This window comes from Echeneis naucrates, unplaced genomic scaffold, assembly GCF_900963305.1.
Source record: "Echeneis naucrates unplaced genomic scaffold, fEcheNa1.1, whole genome shotgun sequence".
Classification (NCBI taxonomy): Eukaryota; Metazoa; Chordata; class Actinopteri; order Carangiformes; family Echeneidae; genus Echeneis; species Echeneis naucrates.
Window position 1 is genome coordinate 3,526 of NW_021780172.1, and position 17,396 is coordinate 20,921.

At 48.2% G+C, this 17,396-nt stretch overlaps 1 long non-coding RNA gene across 2 annotated transcripts; it reads left to right on the forward strand.

Annotated features, from left to right (window-relative positions):
* Positions 1-1,365: 1,365 nt before the first annotated feature.
* Positions 1,366-9,232, forward strand: LOC115038697 (uncharacterized). 2 transcript variants are annotated; one of them, XR_003840560.1, is made up of 3 exons: positions 1,366-1,853; positions 2,273-2,338; positions 8,852-9,232. It is a non-coding gene; the product is annotated as an uncharacterized LOC115038697 (long non-coding RNA). The 2 variants fall into 2 exon arrangements; XR_003840559.1 differs by having other exon boundaries at positions 1,366-1,843.
* The last annotated feature ends 8,164 nt before the right edge of the window (positions 9,233-17,396 follow it).

Below are 17,396 nucleotides of genomic sequence, written 5' to 3' on the forward strand. Positions count from 1 at the left end.
TATGATCATTTCGAATTCTCATGTTGAAAAGTGTTGAATTGAATATTTGTTTACATTTCTCATCCCAAAGCCGGCCGTCTGAGGCACGCCAGACATGCCAGCCTTCCGTCCGGGACATGCACGCCGTCCCAAAACTGTGAGACAAAAAAAAAATCACAACTACCTTGTTTCAATGTTTATTTTTCCATGATCATGTCGAATTCTCATGTTGAAATAGTGTTGACTTGAATATTTGTTTACATTTCTCATCCCAAAGCCGGCCGTCCGAGACACGCCAGCCAACCAAGACACGGCAGACACGCCGGCCGTCCAAGACACTGCAGTGATGCCGGCTGTCCTAGACACACCAGCTGTCCCAGAACTGTTATCGAATATTTTGCATTTCTTTACATTTTCCCAAAGCCACGTTAGTTTTAGGCACTCAGTTTTGCACGGTTGCATTTAAAGTTCATATTATCAAAATGTTGAAAGAAAAAATAAATAAATGTTTGCTTAAAAGCATCTAATTTGTATGTCCTTCTTTGACACATCCAAGCACTCATCAATGGCAGAGTTAAGTTTAGTAGATTATAATATGGTATATCCAGCATTCTCACCTACATGTAGCAGTATAGAGGGCGCTGTGATTAATTAGGCACACCTGGCGGCCGTTACCTGGTCATGCTTTAAAGGAGGCAGCGTTCTCTTGCCCTTCCTGCACCCTCCCTGATTCACTTCCGGGTCAGCCGTGTTGTTAGCAGTCCGGCGGCACTGCTTGCTCTGCAGGTTCTGCTGACTGCCGAGTCTGGATGGATGGCGACTAACTGTGCGGGTTTCTCTCTCTATCTCTGTGTCAGCATTTGACGCACTTCCGGGACCCCCTAACTGGCTGAGGCTGCCACGGACGAGTACTACCGTCACCGCTGGCTTCTGGAGCGGCTGCTGCTTTGTCTCCTCCCGGTTGCTGCTTGTCTCCTCCGGTTGCTGCTTTGTCTCCTCCCGGTTGCTGCTTTGTCTCCTCCCGGTTGCTGCTTTGTCTCCTCCGGTTGCTGCTTTGTCTCCTCCCGGTTGCTGCTTTGTCTCCTCCCGGTTGCTGCTTTGGTCTCAGGTTGCTGCTTTGTCTCTCCGGTTGCTGCTTGTCTCTTCCCGGTTGCTGCTTTGTCTCTTCCCGGTTGCTGCTTTGTCTCCTCCCGGTTGCTGCTTTGTCCCCAGTTTTGCTGCTTTGTCTTCGTCCCCTTCGGCTGCACTGTTCTCCTGCTGCTTTGCCTACTTCGGCAGTGTTGCCTCCTGCGCAGGCTGTAGTGGTGTGTCGGCTCGGACTCCGGCTTAACTGCGCAGCTTATTTGAATGACTGTGGCTCGGTGACAGGCAAACCTTGTACTCCTTACTGTCACCAGCACCAACTTGGTCGCGTCCACGGCAGACGCCTGGACCTGACTTTTAAGGATTTCCTGTATGAGTGATGCATGGGGTTTAATTTGGGGTTGATTATTTAGTTTCGTTTATTTCTATTCTGTTTTCTTGTATTAAGTCGTTTATTTGGATTTAGTGGGTTAATTTATAATTACTTTTGGTTTCTTTTGAGTAGTGATTCATTTCTTTTGTTTTCTTGGATTGTTTTCTTTGAATTAGTAGCTTTGTATTAATTTCTTTGGGCAATGTTTAAGTATTTAAAATATTTCTTTTTGTACACTTTATTTTGATTTAACCTGCCCATTATTTAATTACTTGGTATTTTGCTTTGATTGCATTTGGTTAATTGTATTTTTTTTTTGTGTTCCAGGGTCAGAGGCCAGTGGTGGTGACTGGTGGTGGTGTCCCCCCCTCGTTTGGTGTGCTGTGGTCCCTGGTGGTGGTCACTCCTGTGTGTGTGTGTGGGTGATTTACTCTGATTTTTTTTTTAATTTGGGGGAACTCCCCAGTCCCTCTTTACATAGCCTCTGCCCTGATTGGTTAGTTTATTTTTCTTTTCGTGCATAACTCATTTTTATTGATTTTTAAACTGATTTATAAATAAAACATATATTTTTAATACCACGAACCACGTCTCCAGCATTTCAGTGGAACGTACCTGTGTGTCCTTATCAAAACTCTCTGGGTGAAATTCCCAGGGTGGCGTTGTCGTGCAACAAGTAATTCTGTCAAACGTATTGGGTTAAATTGCCCCTCCGAGCCTCCGCCGCCACATCTTGGCGTTGTCGGCAGGATCTACTCTAATAGCAGAGACGCGTGTTCGTGGTACTTGCCGTGTTTTATTGTTTGTGCTGGTGTATTAACAGTATCTGTTTTGTAGGCAAAACTGAGCGGCATACAGAGACAAGGCAGCAGCGGTTCCCAGATGAGCTTCGTGCCAGTTCTGGTAAGGGGTAGTGTAAGCACACTAGGCTTTTGGGGTGCTTTTGCACTCTGGTTAGTAACCCTAGTGCAGTAAGTGTTATTGCCATTATGGCGGAAGAGGTACAGGAACTTAGAGACTTAATTGCCCAATTAAAGGCCGATAATGACCGGTTGAGACAGGAACAGGCTGGCCCTAGTTCTTTACCGCCTGCCTCTTCTGGGCCATCTATTGCCCCCTCTAGTCCTAGTGTCCCTGTAGCAGAGAGGTTAGTGTTTGTCCCTCGAGATAGGAAGTGTCCAGTCTTTAGAGGTAATACTGGCATGGGGTTGAGTGAGTGGATTGAGGAAGTGCAGGCGTGCATGAGGGCTCGGCATTTGTCCCGAGCTGACCAGGCATTTTTTCTGTTTGATCACCTGGAGGGTGGGGCTAGAGAGGAGATAAAATATCGCTCTAGCACAGTGAGAGAGAACCCGGACAGTGTGTTTGCCATTCTGAAGGAGCTTTACGGTTGCGCAGAATCGTATGTTTCTCTGCAGGCGGCTTTCTTCTCTAGGAAGCAGCAGGAGGGAGAGACTCTTCAGGAGTTTTCCCTCGCTTTAATGGGCCTCATGGAGAAAGTGAAGCAGTGTGCACCTATGGACATGCCGAATGCTGACACACTCCTGCGAGACCAATTTGTGGAGCATGTTTCTGATAGTTCCTTGCGGCGTGAGCTCAAGCAGTTAGTGCGCAGACAACCTAACAGCACCTTGCTTGAGGTTCGAGCAGAAGCAATCCGGTGGGAGCGTGAAGGCCTACCTGGCGGTGGGCGGGGCCGCAGTTACTCGGTCCCTACAGTGTTTGGTGTCCAGTATGGCGTTCAGGGTGGCCATCAGCAAGCTGTCTCTTCACCCCCAGTGTCTGAGATGTGTGAGATGAGGGAAATGCTTAAGCGTCAGCAGGGGCAACTTGATCAGCTCACTGCAAGTATTGCTCAGTTGCAGCATTTTCAGCCGCACAGTCGCCCATCTCGTACTGGCCCAGTAATATGTAGGCGCTGCAATCAGCCCGGTCATTTTGCGAGGGAGTGTGATGGTAGGCGTGCTCCTTCCCGTTCTCGGTTTCATTCACAGCTCCCATCCAATGTTGACAGGCGGCCTCATGCTGCATCGGGGTCGGAAAACTAGCACCCACCGAACTGCAGAGCCACAGTTTGGGTGGGGCCGCTACTGGCTCACAAGTTGTTTCAAGTAACTTAGATGTTTCTAAGCTAATTTCGGCTTGTCCCCATGTAGATGTGGATATGGGTGGTATAAAGGTCCCTAGCTTAGTGGATACTGGTTCCATGGTATCCACTGTTTCTGAGAGCTTTTTCCACCAGTATTTTGAGCCTTGGGGTCAGGAGCGTCTCCGATCATGTCACTGGTTACAGCTTAGAGCTGCTAACGGTTTGGCAATCCCCTATATTGGTTACCTGGAGCTTGAAATGCAACTTTGCGGCAAAGTGATGCCTGGGTGCGGAGTGTTAGTCGTAAGAGACCCTCCGGGCGGTGTGCCCGCTCAAGTGCCTGGTGTGTTGGGGATGAATGTGATCCGCAAGTGCTACCATGAGCTCTTTGGGCAACATGGTGCAGCACTGTTTTCACAGCCTTGTGTCTCTGAGGCACCAGGGCCTGTGTTGCAGGCACTGCAGCGGTGCCATCAGGCTATGACCGCAGCCCCCCAGGACACCCCTGGGAGAGTGAAAGTCAGGGGTAATAAAGCTTGGCGGATTCCTGGTGGTGTCATGAAGATCGTGGCAGCCACTTGCTCTGAGCAGTTTTCAGGCTCAACAGTTTTGTTCGAGCCCTTGGACTCTGGCTTGCCTGCGGGGTTGCTTGCCTCTCCTGCCCTGGTTCGGGTTAGTGGGGGCACAGCTTACATACCAGTGGTAAATGTAGGGTCTGTGGATGTGATGTTGTATCCCCGCATTGTGGTTGGTACGTTGGACACTGTTAATGTTGTCAGCCTCCCGTCTGGAGTTGCAGAGGTACCAACTGGGGTAGCTACAATGTCCTCCCATACAGCTTCACCTACTGTACCATCACAGCTAGAAGACCTGGACCTGTCAGCCCTTTCAGCTGGACAACAGCAGCAGGTAAAGTCTCTCCTGGGAGAGTACAGCAGTGTCTTCGCGTCTCACGATGGAGACTTAGGTTGTACTGACCTGATCTCGCATGACATCCCCCTGGTTGATGACATTCCTGTCAAGCAACGCTATAGGCGTATTCCACCCTCAGATTATGAGGTTGTGAAAGAACACATTAACCAGTTGCTGTCATCACAGGTAATCCGCGAAAGCAGCAGTCCCTATGCATCCCCCATTGTACTGGTGAGGAAAAAGGATGGTAGTCTGCGCATGTGCGTGGACTACAGGCAACTTAATATTAAGACCCGCAAGGATGCCTTTCCTCTACCACGTATAGACGAATCCCTTGACGCTCTGTCTGGTGCCTGTTGGTTTTCTACCCTGGACCTTGCCAGTGGGTACAACCAGGTGCCAGTCACTGAGGCAGACCGGGCGAAGACAGCCTTTTGTACACCTTTTGGCTTGTTCGAATGGAACAGGATGCCTTTTGGTCTTTGCAATGCCCCCAGTACCTTTCAGAGGTTGATGCAGCGCATCTTTGGTGACCAGCAGTGCCAGTCTCTTTTGCTGTATCTAGACGACATTGTGGTGTTCTCTTCTTCAGTAGAGCAACACCTAGAGCGGCTTAAAGTGGTGCTTGGGAGACTCCAGGCTGAGGGCTTAAAGGCCAAGCTCAGCAAGTGTTCCTTCTTCCAAAAGGAAGTACATTACTTGGGCCATGTGATCTCTGGTGAGGGTGTCTCCACTGACCCGAGTAAAATTGACGTTGTAGCCAACTGGCCAACTCCCACCACCGTCTCAGAGCTACGGTCGTTTTTGGGGTTTGCCAGTTACTACCGTCGCTTTGTAGAGGGCTTTGCAAAGCTTGCAGCCCCTCTGCACAGGGCCGTGGCTGAGTCTGGTCGCGCTCAGGCTGGTAAGAGGTCTGAGCGTGGGGCTATCAAATGTTGGACTGGGGAATGCCAACAGAGTTTCGAGGCTTTGAAAACAAAGCTCACTACAGCCCCTGTGTTGGCCTATGCTGACTTCTCCCTTCCGTTTATTTTGGAGGTAGATGCAAGCCATGGTGGCTTAGGTGCTGTTCTTTCTCAAGAACAAGCGGGTAAGGTAAGGCCGATAGCATATGCTAGTCGAGGTCTGAGGCCCACTGAGAGGAACATGCAGAACTACAGTTCTATGAAGTTGGAGTTCTTGGCCCTTAAGTGGGCCATGACTGAAAAATTCAGGGAGTATTTGCTGGGGACTAAATGTGTTGTCTACACAGACAACAATCCCTTGAGTCATTTGGCCTCTGCCAAGCTGGGTGCTACAGAGCAGCGATGGGCAGCTCAGCTTTCAGCATTCGATTTCGATATCAAATATCGGTCAGGGAGGAGCAATCAAAATGCTGATGCGCTCTCCCGTCAGCATCCTCCTGGCCCTCAGATGTTGGAAGCTATGCTCCCTGGTACAGCTGTGCCTGAGCCCCTGCAGCAGGCCTTAGGTCTGACAACAGTCAGTGCAGGACAAGCTGCCATTGTGGCCTTACCCCAGCACACCTCTCCTGAGATTTGTGCCCTTCAACAGGCTGACCCAGTCATTCAGGAGCTCCTGACATTTTGGAAGCTGAAACAGCGCCCCAGTCAGGAGGAGCGCGCTCAGCTTTCCCAGTCTGCGCTAACTCTATTGCGGCAATGGGACCGCCTGGTTGAACAGGATGGAGTCCTATACCGCCGAGTGTTCAGGTCAGATGGTGCTGAAGCCATATTACAGCTGCTCTTGCCGAATGCACTTGTGAATGAGGTACTCACCAAGGTCCACCAGGAGCATGGGCACCAAGGAGTAGAGCGGACTTTGGCGCTCCTCCGGTCTCGGTGCTACTGGCCTGGCATGTCCTCGGCTGTGGCAAGGTGGTGTCAACAGTGTGACAGATGCCAGGTTGCCAAAGATGTTCACCCCACAGCTCACAGCTACATGGGACATCTTCTGGCATCACGGCCCAATGACATCGTGGCCATTGATTACACCACTCTCGAGCCTGCCCAGAATGGTGTTGAAAACATCCTGGTGTTGACAGATGTTTTCAGTAAGTATACTATCGCTGTCCCAACCCGAGACCAGCGTCTGGTCTCGGGTTGGGACCACCAGGTCCTGGTGTCGGAGTGGTTTTATAAGTTTGGAGTTCCAGCCCGCTTACACTCTGACCAAGGACGCAACTTTGAGAGCTCACTTATCCGGCAGCTTTGTAGCCTGTACGGTATCGTAAAGACACGCACCACCCCGTACCATCCTGCTGGTAATGGGCAGTGTGAGAGGTTCAACCGTACTCTCCACAACTTGCTGCGCACACTGCCCACCTCTCGAAAGCGGGACTGGAACTCTTGTTTGCCCCAGGTACTGTATTGCTACAATACCACCCCACATCAGTCGACTGGAGAGTCGCCCTTTCTTCTGATGTTTGGCCAAGAACCCAGGTTGCCAATAGACTTTCTGTTGGGTCGGGTTGAGAGTCCAGCTAGTGGCACAGTTCATGAGTGGATGCAAGAACATCAGGCTCGGTTGCAGGTGGCATTCGAGGGTGCAAGAGAGCGCCTTCAACTGGCAGCAGATCGAAGGAAACGCAATCACGACCAACATGTGAAGGACCTGCCACTAGGGGAGGGTCAGTTGGTATATTTGCGTGACTTCACTGCTAGAGGACCTCACAAAACCCAGGATCGATGGAGCTCTGTGAGGTACAAAGTGTTGAGGGCACCTAAAGAAGGCGGCTCAGTATACACCATTGCCCCAGTGGAAGACCCGAGTAAGACCAAACATGTGCATCGCACCATGCTGAAGGCTGTGGTTGGCATGGGTTCCCCTGTTGAAGCCATTCCTGCTCCTGCACCTGTTGTTGAAGGGCCACCTTCGGAGGATGGCTGCTCCTTTGAGTACGATTTGGTAGTCCTGAGGCCACCACTTTCAGCGAGCCCTTCTGCCCCACCCGCTAGCGGATCAACTCCCTTAGCTGAACCTGTGCTCCAAACCTCTGGTTTCCCTGCTCAAGGTACTCCTGAGTATGGCAGGCGAAGATCAATGCTCCTGGCTCCATCTAGTGGAGCGCCCACATCTTTGGCTGTTTTGCCAGCCAGTCACGCCCATCCCGGCCATGAGGCCCCACGCCGAACACTGCGGTCGACTGCTGGTCACCACCCCAATGTTCACCACCTCCCACGTTCAGCCGGAGCTGCTGCTTCTCCTGTTGCTGAGTCCAACGCAGTTTATGCTCTCTTCAGACCTTGGAGCTAGCTTGCTGTGGTCGTCTGTTCATCGTCGGGACGACGATGCAATAAGGGGGGGTAGGTTGTAGCAGTATAGAGGGCGCTGTGATTAATTAGGCACACCTGGCGGCCGTTACCTGGTCATGCTTTAAAGGAGGCAGCGTTCTCTTGCCCTTCCTGCACCCTCCCTGATTCACTTCCGGGTCAGCCGTGTTGTTAGCAGTCCGGCGGCACTGCTTGCTCTGCAGGTTCTGCTGACTGCCGAGTCTGGATGGATGGCGACTAACTGTGCGGGTTTCTCTCTCTAGCTCTGTGTCAGCATTTGACGCACTTCCGGGACCCCCTAACTGGCTGAGGCTGCCACGGACGAGTACTACCGTCACCGCTGGCTTCTGGAGCGGCTGCTGCTTTGTCTCCTCCCGGCTGCTGCTTTGTCTCCTCCCGGCTGCTGCTTTGTCTCCTCCCGGTTGCTGCTTTGTCTCCTCCCGGTTGCTGCTTTGTCTCCTCCCGGTTGCTGCTTTGTCTCCTCCCGGTTGCTGCTTTGTCTCCTCCCGGTTGCTGCTTTGTCTCTTCCCGGTTGCTGCTTTGTCTCTTCCCGGTTGCTGCTTTGTCCCCAGTTTTGCTGCTTTGTCTTCGTCCCCTTCGGCTGCACTGTTCTCCTGCTGCTTTGCCTACTTCGGCAGTGTTGCCTCCTGCGCAGGCTGTAGTGGTGTGTCGGCTCGGACTCCGGCTTAACTGCGCAGCTTATTTGAATGACTGTGGCTCGGTGACAGGCAACCTTGTACTCCTTACTGTCACCAGCACCAACTTGGTCGCGTCCACGGCAGACGCCTGGACCTGACTTTTAAGGATTTCCTGTATGAGTGATGCATGGGGTTTAATTTGGGGTTGATTATTTAGTTTCGTTTATTTCTATTCTGTTTTCTTGTATTAAGTCGTTTATTTGGATTTAGTGGGTTAATTTATAATTACTTTTGGTTTCTTTTGAGTAGTGATTCATTTCTTTTGTTTTCTTGGATTGTTTTCTTTGAATTAGTAGCTTTGTATTAATTTCTTTGGGCAGTGTTTAAGTATTTAAAATATTTCTTTTTGTACACTTTATTTTGATTTAACCTGCCCATTATTTAATTACTTGGTATTTTGCTTTGATTGCATTTGGTTAATTGTATTTTTTTTTTTGTGTTCCAGGGTCAGAGGCCAGTGGTGGTGACTGGTGGTGGTGTCCCCCCCTCGTTTGGTGTGCTGTGGTCCCTGGTGGTGGTCACTCCTGTGTGTGTGTGTGGGTGATTTACTCTGATTTTTTTTTAATTTGGGGGAACTCCCCAGTCCCTCTTTACATAGCCTCTGCCCTGATTGGTTAGTTTATTTTTCTTTTCGTGCATAACTCATTTTTATTGATTTTTAAACTGATTTATAAATAAAACATATATTTTTAATACCACGAACCACGTCTCCAGCATTTCAGTGGAACGTACCTGTGTGTCCTTATCAAAACTCTCTGGGTGAAATTCCCAGGGTGGCGTTGTCGTGCAACAAGTAATTCTGTCAAACGTATTGGGTTAAATTGCCCCTCCGAGCCTCCGCCGCCACATACATATAAGATTAGATTAGATTTCCTTTATTGTCCCACAATGGGGAAATTCACATTGTTACAGCAGCGAGATTTTTAACTTAAGAGATAGAGAGAACACCAAGCAAACAACAGAGACACACAACAGCAGGTAGTATATTACCCATAGCAGCAGTTGTAACTGGGCAGTTAGAAAAATATTGCACAGTATTATTTATTTTCACACTATCATTCTTAGTTTGTGTGTGGTAGCAGCAGGAATGAAGGACCTACAATATCGCTCCTTCACACACTTGGGGTGAAGGAGTCTGTGACTGAAGGAGCTGCACAGTGCTCGGATGGTGTCCAAGCCGAGTGTCCTGCATCGGGTGGGAGGCATTGTCCATTATTGATGATAGCTTTGCTAGGGTTAGGGTTAGGGTTCTCTCCCTCCACCTGCATTGACTCAATGGGGCTGTTGAGCTTCGCAGCCTTGCTTGCGTTGAACTTCAGGAAGAAAACTAGGACGATATATCTTTAGCCCTCCTGGCATATTTATTTCAGACTTAACCTGGTATAACCTTCATGACCGAACATGTGCACGCACAGACAGACTGAACAACAAATCGGGGTGTGTCCCAAAACAAAAACCAATGGCATCCGTGCACAGCGCCACATCGTGGTGAACACGCAACACCACAATTTGTACAACAACCATACATTCACACACAACAACTGAGTACATCTAATTGTATCTCTTAACACCCCCACTTGTACTCAGGTTGTGGAATTTCAAAACTTAAAGAAAATCACACAGTAAAATACAGTGCAGATGTGGACCTTTTCCATTCTTTAGATACCAAACATAATACCTGCGAACTTTTTCAGTTTGACTTTGGTGACAGGCTTAGTCATAACATCTGCAACCATCTCCTCAGTACTACAATAAATCAGATTCATTTTTCTCTCATTCACAATGGACCTCATGAAGTGATATTTAATGTCCACGTGTTTGCATCTTTGCCTGCTTACAGGGTTTTTGGCTACTGCAATTGTTCCCTGGTTATCCTCATACACTACAGTCTTTGTGTATTTGTAATCATCAATGCTTTTTAGCAGTTGCTCCAAATATATACACTCTTGCATAGTGGAAGCCAGAGCCATATATTCTGCCTCACAGGTTGAGAGCGCTACCGTAGGCTGTTTCTTTGTTTTCCAAGAAACTAGAGAACTGTTCTCACTAAGGCTCACACAGTAACCTGTAGTGCTGCGTCTGTCTGCAGTATCTGACGCCCAGTCAGCATCACTATAGGCCACTAGCCCTAACTCCTTTTTGTCATTTCTTCTGAAACACAACTCTCTGTCTGCAGTACCTCTCAGATACCTTAGTACATGTTTCACAGTTATCCATTGTTCTTCTGTTGGTTCACAAAAATATTGTGATAGCTTGCTTACCACAAAACTTAAGTCTGGACGAGTACAGGTTGTCAAATATATAAGGCTGCCTACAGCCTCCCTATACATCCTAACATCACACATTTTAACAGCGTCTTCTGTGTAATATAGTTTTTGATCACATGGAGTGTCTCTCGGTTTGCAGTCCTGCATGTTAAACCTTTCCAAAATCTTGTGGACATATGTTTCCTGTGACATTTTTACACATCCATCAGACTGAGTAAAGTTGATGCCGAGAAAATGCTTAAGTCTACCTAAGTCTTTCATTTTGAACTTTTCTGCAAGCATCTCTTTTACATCTTTCATCACTTTTTCATTGTTGGTTGCGATTATCAAATCGTCCACCCAGACTACCAAAATCACCTTTTCATCTTTAGTCTCTTTGACATAGACACAATGGTCTGCTGGGTTTTGTGTGAATCCTTTTTCAGTTAAACAGTCATGTAGAGTCTTATTCCAGTTTCGGCCAGACTGCTTTAGGCCGTACAAAGATTTCTCCAGCTTACATACCAGACCTTCTCCTTCCTCGTAACCTTCTGGTTGGTCTGTGTAGATCTCGTAATCTATCGGAGCATGTAAGTAAGCAGTTTTTACGTCCATTTGATGAAGCAACAGGTTCTCCTGTGCCGCTTTCTGTAACAGTACTCTTACACTTGTCAAATTTGCTGTTGGGGAGAAAGTTTCACCATAATCAATCCCCATCTTCTGACTTTGCCACAAATCTTGCTTTGCACTTGTCTTTACCTTCAATGTCAGTCTTTACAGAATAAACCCATTTACCCCCCACTGTTTTCTTGCCCTTTGGCAGAGTAGTCAGAGTAAATGTGTTGTTTTCCTTTAATGACTGGATTTCTTCATCCATTGCTTTAGTCCACTGTTTTGAGTTAACTGACTCCATAGCTTCTTTAAATGTATGTGGGACACCACACATTGCTCTATAACAGTAATCAATAGTAGTATGAATCCCATCCCTATCACTGTTACTAGTTACAAAGTCCTTTAAGTAACCTGGCGTCTTCCTCTCTCTTGTAGGATACCTCCCGCTGGCAGTTTCACTACTTGTCTCACTTGACTCTTCTTGGTTAAGGGACCCTTGTCTCTTACCCTTGTTTCCTGAGATTTCTCAGTGTTCTTATAAACCTCTTGTGTTGCTCTATCAGTCCCTGTCTGTCTCACTCTGTCATCTTCATCATTATTTGGTTCTATCTCTACTGTATGTGTTTGCTTTTCCACATTTACCTTGTTCACAAATTTCACAAGTCTGTGTTTCTGCACCTTTTCAGTGTCAGGATGATAAACCAAATAAGCTGGACTATTTTTGTCGTAACCGACAAAATATCCCTGATCACATCTGGAATCAAGCTTTCCCTTGTTCTGTTTGTATGTGTAACATACAGATCCAAACTTCTGCATTTTGGACAGATTTGGTGCTTTATCAGTTAACATCTGGTAAGGGGTCTTCCCTGTTCGCTTATTAAAGCATCTGTTGCGTACTATGGCTGCTGTCTGAACAGCATAGTTCCAGAGAAATTTGGGTAGCTGACTTTCAATTAGCATGCACCTGCCCATCTCAAAAAGAGTACGCCAGCCCCTCTCAGCGGTACCGTTCTGATGAGGTGAATATGGAGCTGATGTCTCATGCTTAATGCAATTTTTCCTTAACAGGGTTTGAAAGTCTTTACACATGAACTCAGTGCCATTGTCAGACCTTATACATTTAACCTTCCCGTAGGGGGCAGTATCTGCAAGGAACCTTTCAGTTGCCTGCACCGTGTCACTCTTTGATTTTAGAAAGTATACAAACACTGCATTTGAGTAATCATCGGTAAATGACTGCACATATTTGTACCCATCTATAGATCCATTAGCTACTGGACCTGCTAGGTCTGTGTGTACCATTTGCAAGGGAGCCTTTGCTCTTGTATCAGGTTCTCTACTACGGGTTTGTGCAAACTTTCCCTGGATACATACCTCACACTCTTGATCAGGCTTAGTAGCCTTGCCCTTAATCTGCATACCACTGACAACATTTTGCAGTCCAAGTACATCCTCATAGTTACAATGGCCTAATATTTCGTGCCATGTTTGCATGTCATGACAAGTACTACACTTATCACTATCATCAACCTCAGTGTGCAAATAATACAATTTGCCATACACATGAATGTTCCACCTGGTACCATCTTCATGTATCAACACATCCTGTCCTTGTTTAAAAGTGACTGTTGCTCCAGAGGCAGTTGCTGACTTTACCGAGAAAATATCCTGGGGGTAAGACGGTATAAACAACGCGCCTCTCAGCGTTGCTCTGCATCGTCGTTCCGTGCTGTCTACTAGGAACACCTCTGCATTCCCCTTGCGTTGAGCGACGCCTCTGCACAGGGTGCCGTCTGCCAACTCCACACAGTGCGTCTCCGGCTTGAATGTGTTGTCGAAGCTTTTAAACTTGGCTATATCGGTAACGATGTGGGATGTAACTCCAGTGTCAACCATTAGGCCCTTTTCGTTGATGCTGCGTGCTGGTTGTTGCTGCTGAGCCCCGCTGTCTGCGTCCCTGATCCTGAAGGCGTAATCTGCTGCTGCTGCTGTAGATCCGTTGCCGCTCTCATCTGCGATTTTCCTCGCTCCGTCCTTTATGTTTTTACGTCTACAGGTGACATCGTTGTGAGTGTCACTTTTACAATGACTGCACCATGTCTTTCGCCGACATGCTTTCGCTCGGTGACCTTTCATGCCACACTTAAAACACACAATTCCCGCATCCTCGTTGGTCCAGTCCCATGCACTTGACTTGGCGGGCCTCCGCCCGGCTCTCGTAGCCGTTTTCATCACATTGTCATTGGACTCTGCTGAAGTTAGCTTTTCTGTGGCTTCAAAGCTACGTAGTCTTGTTTTGAATTCCGCGAATGTGATATCGTCCTCATTATGTGTTACATGAATTGCAAATGGCTTAAAACTTTCAGGCAATCCCTTTAAGACCATGGCAATCAGTAAGCCGTCTCCTAATGTTTCACCCGCGTTCCGCAGCGCCGTGATGGCGGTCTCTGCCCTGATGATATAGTCCGTAACAGTCTCGCTGCTCATTTTCTGCAGCGACGTCAGCGTTGTGTACAAGTTAATAATGCGGGGCTTCCCCTTCCCTGCATAGTACTCTCTCAATATTTTAAATGCTTTTCTGGCATTGTCCGGTGCATCTCTCATAATTAATGAGGCTCTTATCATCCAAAAGTTGAATTAACTCAGCATATGCATCGGCATTTTTCTTACCGTCTGCTGCTCTCTCATTTTCACCGTTGGGCTCTCTCAAAGCCGTATTCTTGAGTCCCAATAAATGCAAATGTCCAAGTACCTTAGTCTCCCATAGTTCATACTTAGTTTCGTCTCCATCAAACATGAGTCGAGGCAACCTGCTTGTCCCTCGTGGATCCATGATGCTATCCGTTAGCCGTTAGCACGCTGTCCGTCGCGACTTTCTATCGGCAATAAAACATCAGAAAAACTCTTCCCGGAGTTGCTCCTGGGCCCATAACCTGTTGAGCTTCGCAGCCTTGCTTGCGTTGAACTTCAGGAAGAAAACTAGGACGATATATCTTTAGCCCTCCTGACATATTTATTTCAGACTTAACCTGGTATAACCTTCATGACCGAACATGTGCACGCACAGACAGACTGAACAACAAATCGGGGTGTGTCCCAAAACAAAAACCAATGGCATCCGTGCACAGCGCCACATCGTGGTGAACACGCAACACCACAATTTGTACAACAACCATACATTCACACACAACAACTGAGTACATCTAATTGTATCTCTTAACAGGGGCAACCCAAGACAGAGCTGGCCTTGATCAGTTTATCGAGTCTCTTCCTGTCAGCTGTAGAGATGCTACTGCTCCAGCAGACCACTCCAGAGAAGATGGCTGATGCCACAACAGAGTCAAAGAAGGTCTTCAGGAACGCTCCCTGCACTCCAAAGGACCTGAGTTTCCCGTGTTTATCTGGAGGCGGTTCCACTGACACCAGTCCACAAAGTCCTTGATCGGGTCTCTGTATTCCCTGTTATCGTCGTCAGCGATCACGCCGACGATGGCAGAGTCGTCAGAGAGCTTCTGCATGTAGTGGTACAGGCCACCTCTCGGTGGCCTTCAGGCTTTTTGGCCAATGAGACCCTGAGGGGAGGGTATATAAGGAGGTCGTTGCCCTCCTTGTCTCCCTCTGATCCTTGGCATCGAGCCCCTCCCACTTCCTGGTTGCAGTCTCCGCTCTCCATGCAGGTAAGGTGCATGGCTGCAGGCTGCTGCTCATGTCTGGCTCTCGTTGGATGGCGCTGACTGGTTTTATTTGTGTGTTAGGGGGTAGTTGTGGCCGCGGTTACTGTTTCCACTCCAGTGCGCACGCATCACTGGAGGAGTAAGCTTCTGGACTCTCAACCGTGGACCTCAGACGCTCCAGCTCTCTCACGGCAGCACGTTCTCCCTCCTTTGGTCAGAAGGACGCCTACAAATCAGGGCCGACCACTGCCTGGACACATAAGATAAATTGCTTGTGCTTCGCCGGGCCGGAGTTGAGCCGGACTCCAGCCTGTGCTGTACACTGACTTTATGCTGATGCTGACAGAGCTCACTGCCGCTCTACATCTGTGCCCCTCGGCGCGTCTCCTACTCGGCGTCACGTCCTGGCGCATGGACTGTGGCACCTGTTCCAAAACGCTCCCTCTGCCGTGTCCTTGGTGGCCCGCGACGGGCAGAGCGGCCGAATCAGAGGGTGGGTGTGTGGGTGTGTGTGGGTGTGTGTGTGTGTGGGGGTGTGTGTGGGGGTGTGTGGGTGGGTGTCTGTGTGTGTGAAACGGAAAGACGTGTGTGTGTATGAGTGTATGTGTGTGTGTGTGTGTGTGTGTGTGGGTGTGTGTGTGTGTGTGAGTGTGAAACGGAAAGACGTGTGTGTATGAGTGTGTGACTTCGGGGATTATGGGACCTTGAGACCATCCCTTATAGAATTTCTGTTATTCATTTATTTCTTTTTTTTTTTGGTTTATTAATTGAGTAATTAAGTATGGTCTCTTTGGCCAGAGGTTATTTTCTTTGGGTTTTTTATTTTTGTTTGGTTCTTATCTAGAACCAATAATCTATTGATTGCGTGTAATTCTTTATTTTGTCTTCTAATTATCTACTTTGTCAAGTTAAGAATCAGTTATATTTAGTTTTTTTTTTCCCAAAAGAGCTTAATTGTTTATTTGGTTAATTTGTGTTTTTGTTTTTCTGAAACTGATATTTGTTATTTGATTGTGTTTATTGTGTATGGTGGTTCCCTTATTAATTGTCCCTCTGTTTGGTTTCCCTTCTAGTGGCTGGGAGCCAGCGGTGGAGGTGGTGTCCCGGGTGACGGTTTCCCTCTGTGTGTTGTGGCCCTTTTTTTTGGTTTGTTTTTCCTACACCATTTGACTTGAGTTTCTCGTGTGAGTGGGGTGCCCTTTAACCCTCCTGCCCCTCCCTGCTGTGTGTCTTGTTATACAGGAACCATTCATCCCCGCCTTTCCCTCGTAGATTTTAATTTGCCAGTTTTAATTATCTGCCGTGAAAATAAACATTATATTTTTGTACATCATTGAAACACGTCTCCTGCCAGTCGAATTACTCACCTGTGTGTCTTTTCTTTTCTTTTCTTTTTGCTTTGGTTTGGTTATTGATTTTTTTATTTTTTTTTTTTTAAGGTCCCGGGGTGAAACCCCCCCGGGTGGCGTTGTTGGTTTTCTTTGGTTACAGTAACAAGGTTATTTCAAATTATCTCAAGTAATATACAACCCCTCGTAACGCCACATGCAGATGGCAGTGTGCAGAACTGGGCCTGAAGTCTGCCGTGTACAGGGTGAACAGGAAAGGAGCCAAGGCTGTTCCCTGTGGAGCCCCCGCACTGCAGACCACCATGTCTGAGACACAGTCCTTATTCCTCACATACTGTGGGCGGTTGGTGAAGTAGTCCGTAATCCATGCTGTGAGGTGGTGATCCACGGCTGACAGCTCCAGCTTGTCCCTCAGAAGCAGAGGCTGGATGGTGATGAAAGCACGGGAGAAGTCGAAGAACGTGACTCTCGCAGTGCTTCCGGGCCTTTCAAGGTGGGAGAGGGCTCTGTGCATGAGGAAAATGACAGCGTCTTCCACACCGATGCTGGGCAGGTAGGCGAACTGCAGCGGATCCATTGATGGTCCCATCAGCGGGCGAAGATGGACGAGGACCAGCCGTTCCAGTCATCAGTCTTCATCAGGTGTGATGTCAGCGCCACTGGCCTGTAGCTGTTGAGCTCCTTCGGGTGCGGCATCTTTGGCACCGGCACCACGCAGGATGTTTTCCACAGTTGTGGAGCTCTCCCCAGCTGCAGGCTCGGGTCGAAGACGTGCTCCACAATCCGGGACACGCCGGCCGTCTAAGACACGCCAGACATGCCAGCCATCCGTCCGGGACACGCCGGCCGTCTAAGACACGCCAGACATGCCAGCCATCCGTCCGGGACACGCCGGCCGTCCCAAAACTGTGAGACAAAAAAAAAAATTCACAACTACCTTGTTTCAACATTTATTTTTCCATGATCATGTAGAATTCTCATGTTGAAATAGTGTTGAATTGAATATCTGTTTACATTTCTCATCCCAAAGCCGGCAGTCCGTGACACGCCAGCCGTCCCAGAACAGTGATTGAATATTTGTTTACATTTCTCATCCCAAAGCCACGTTA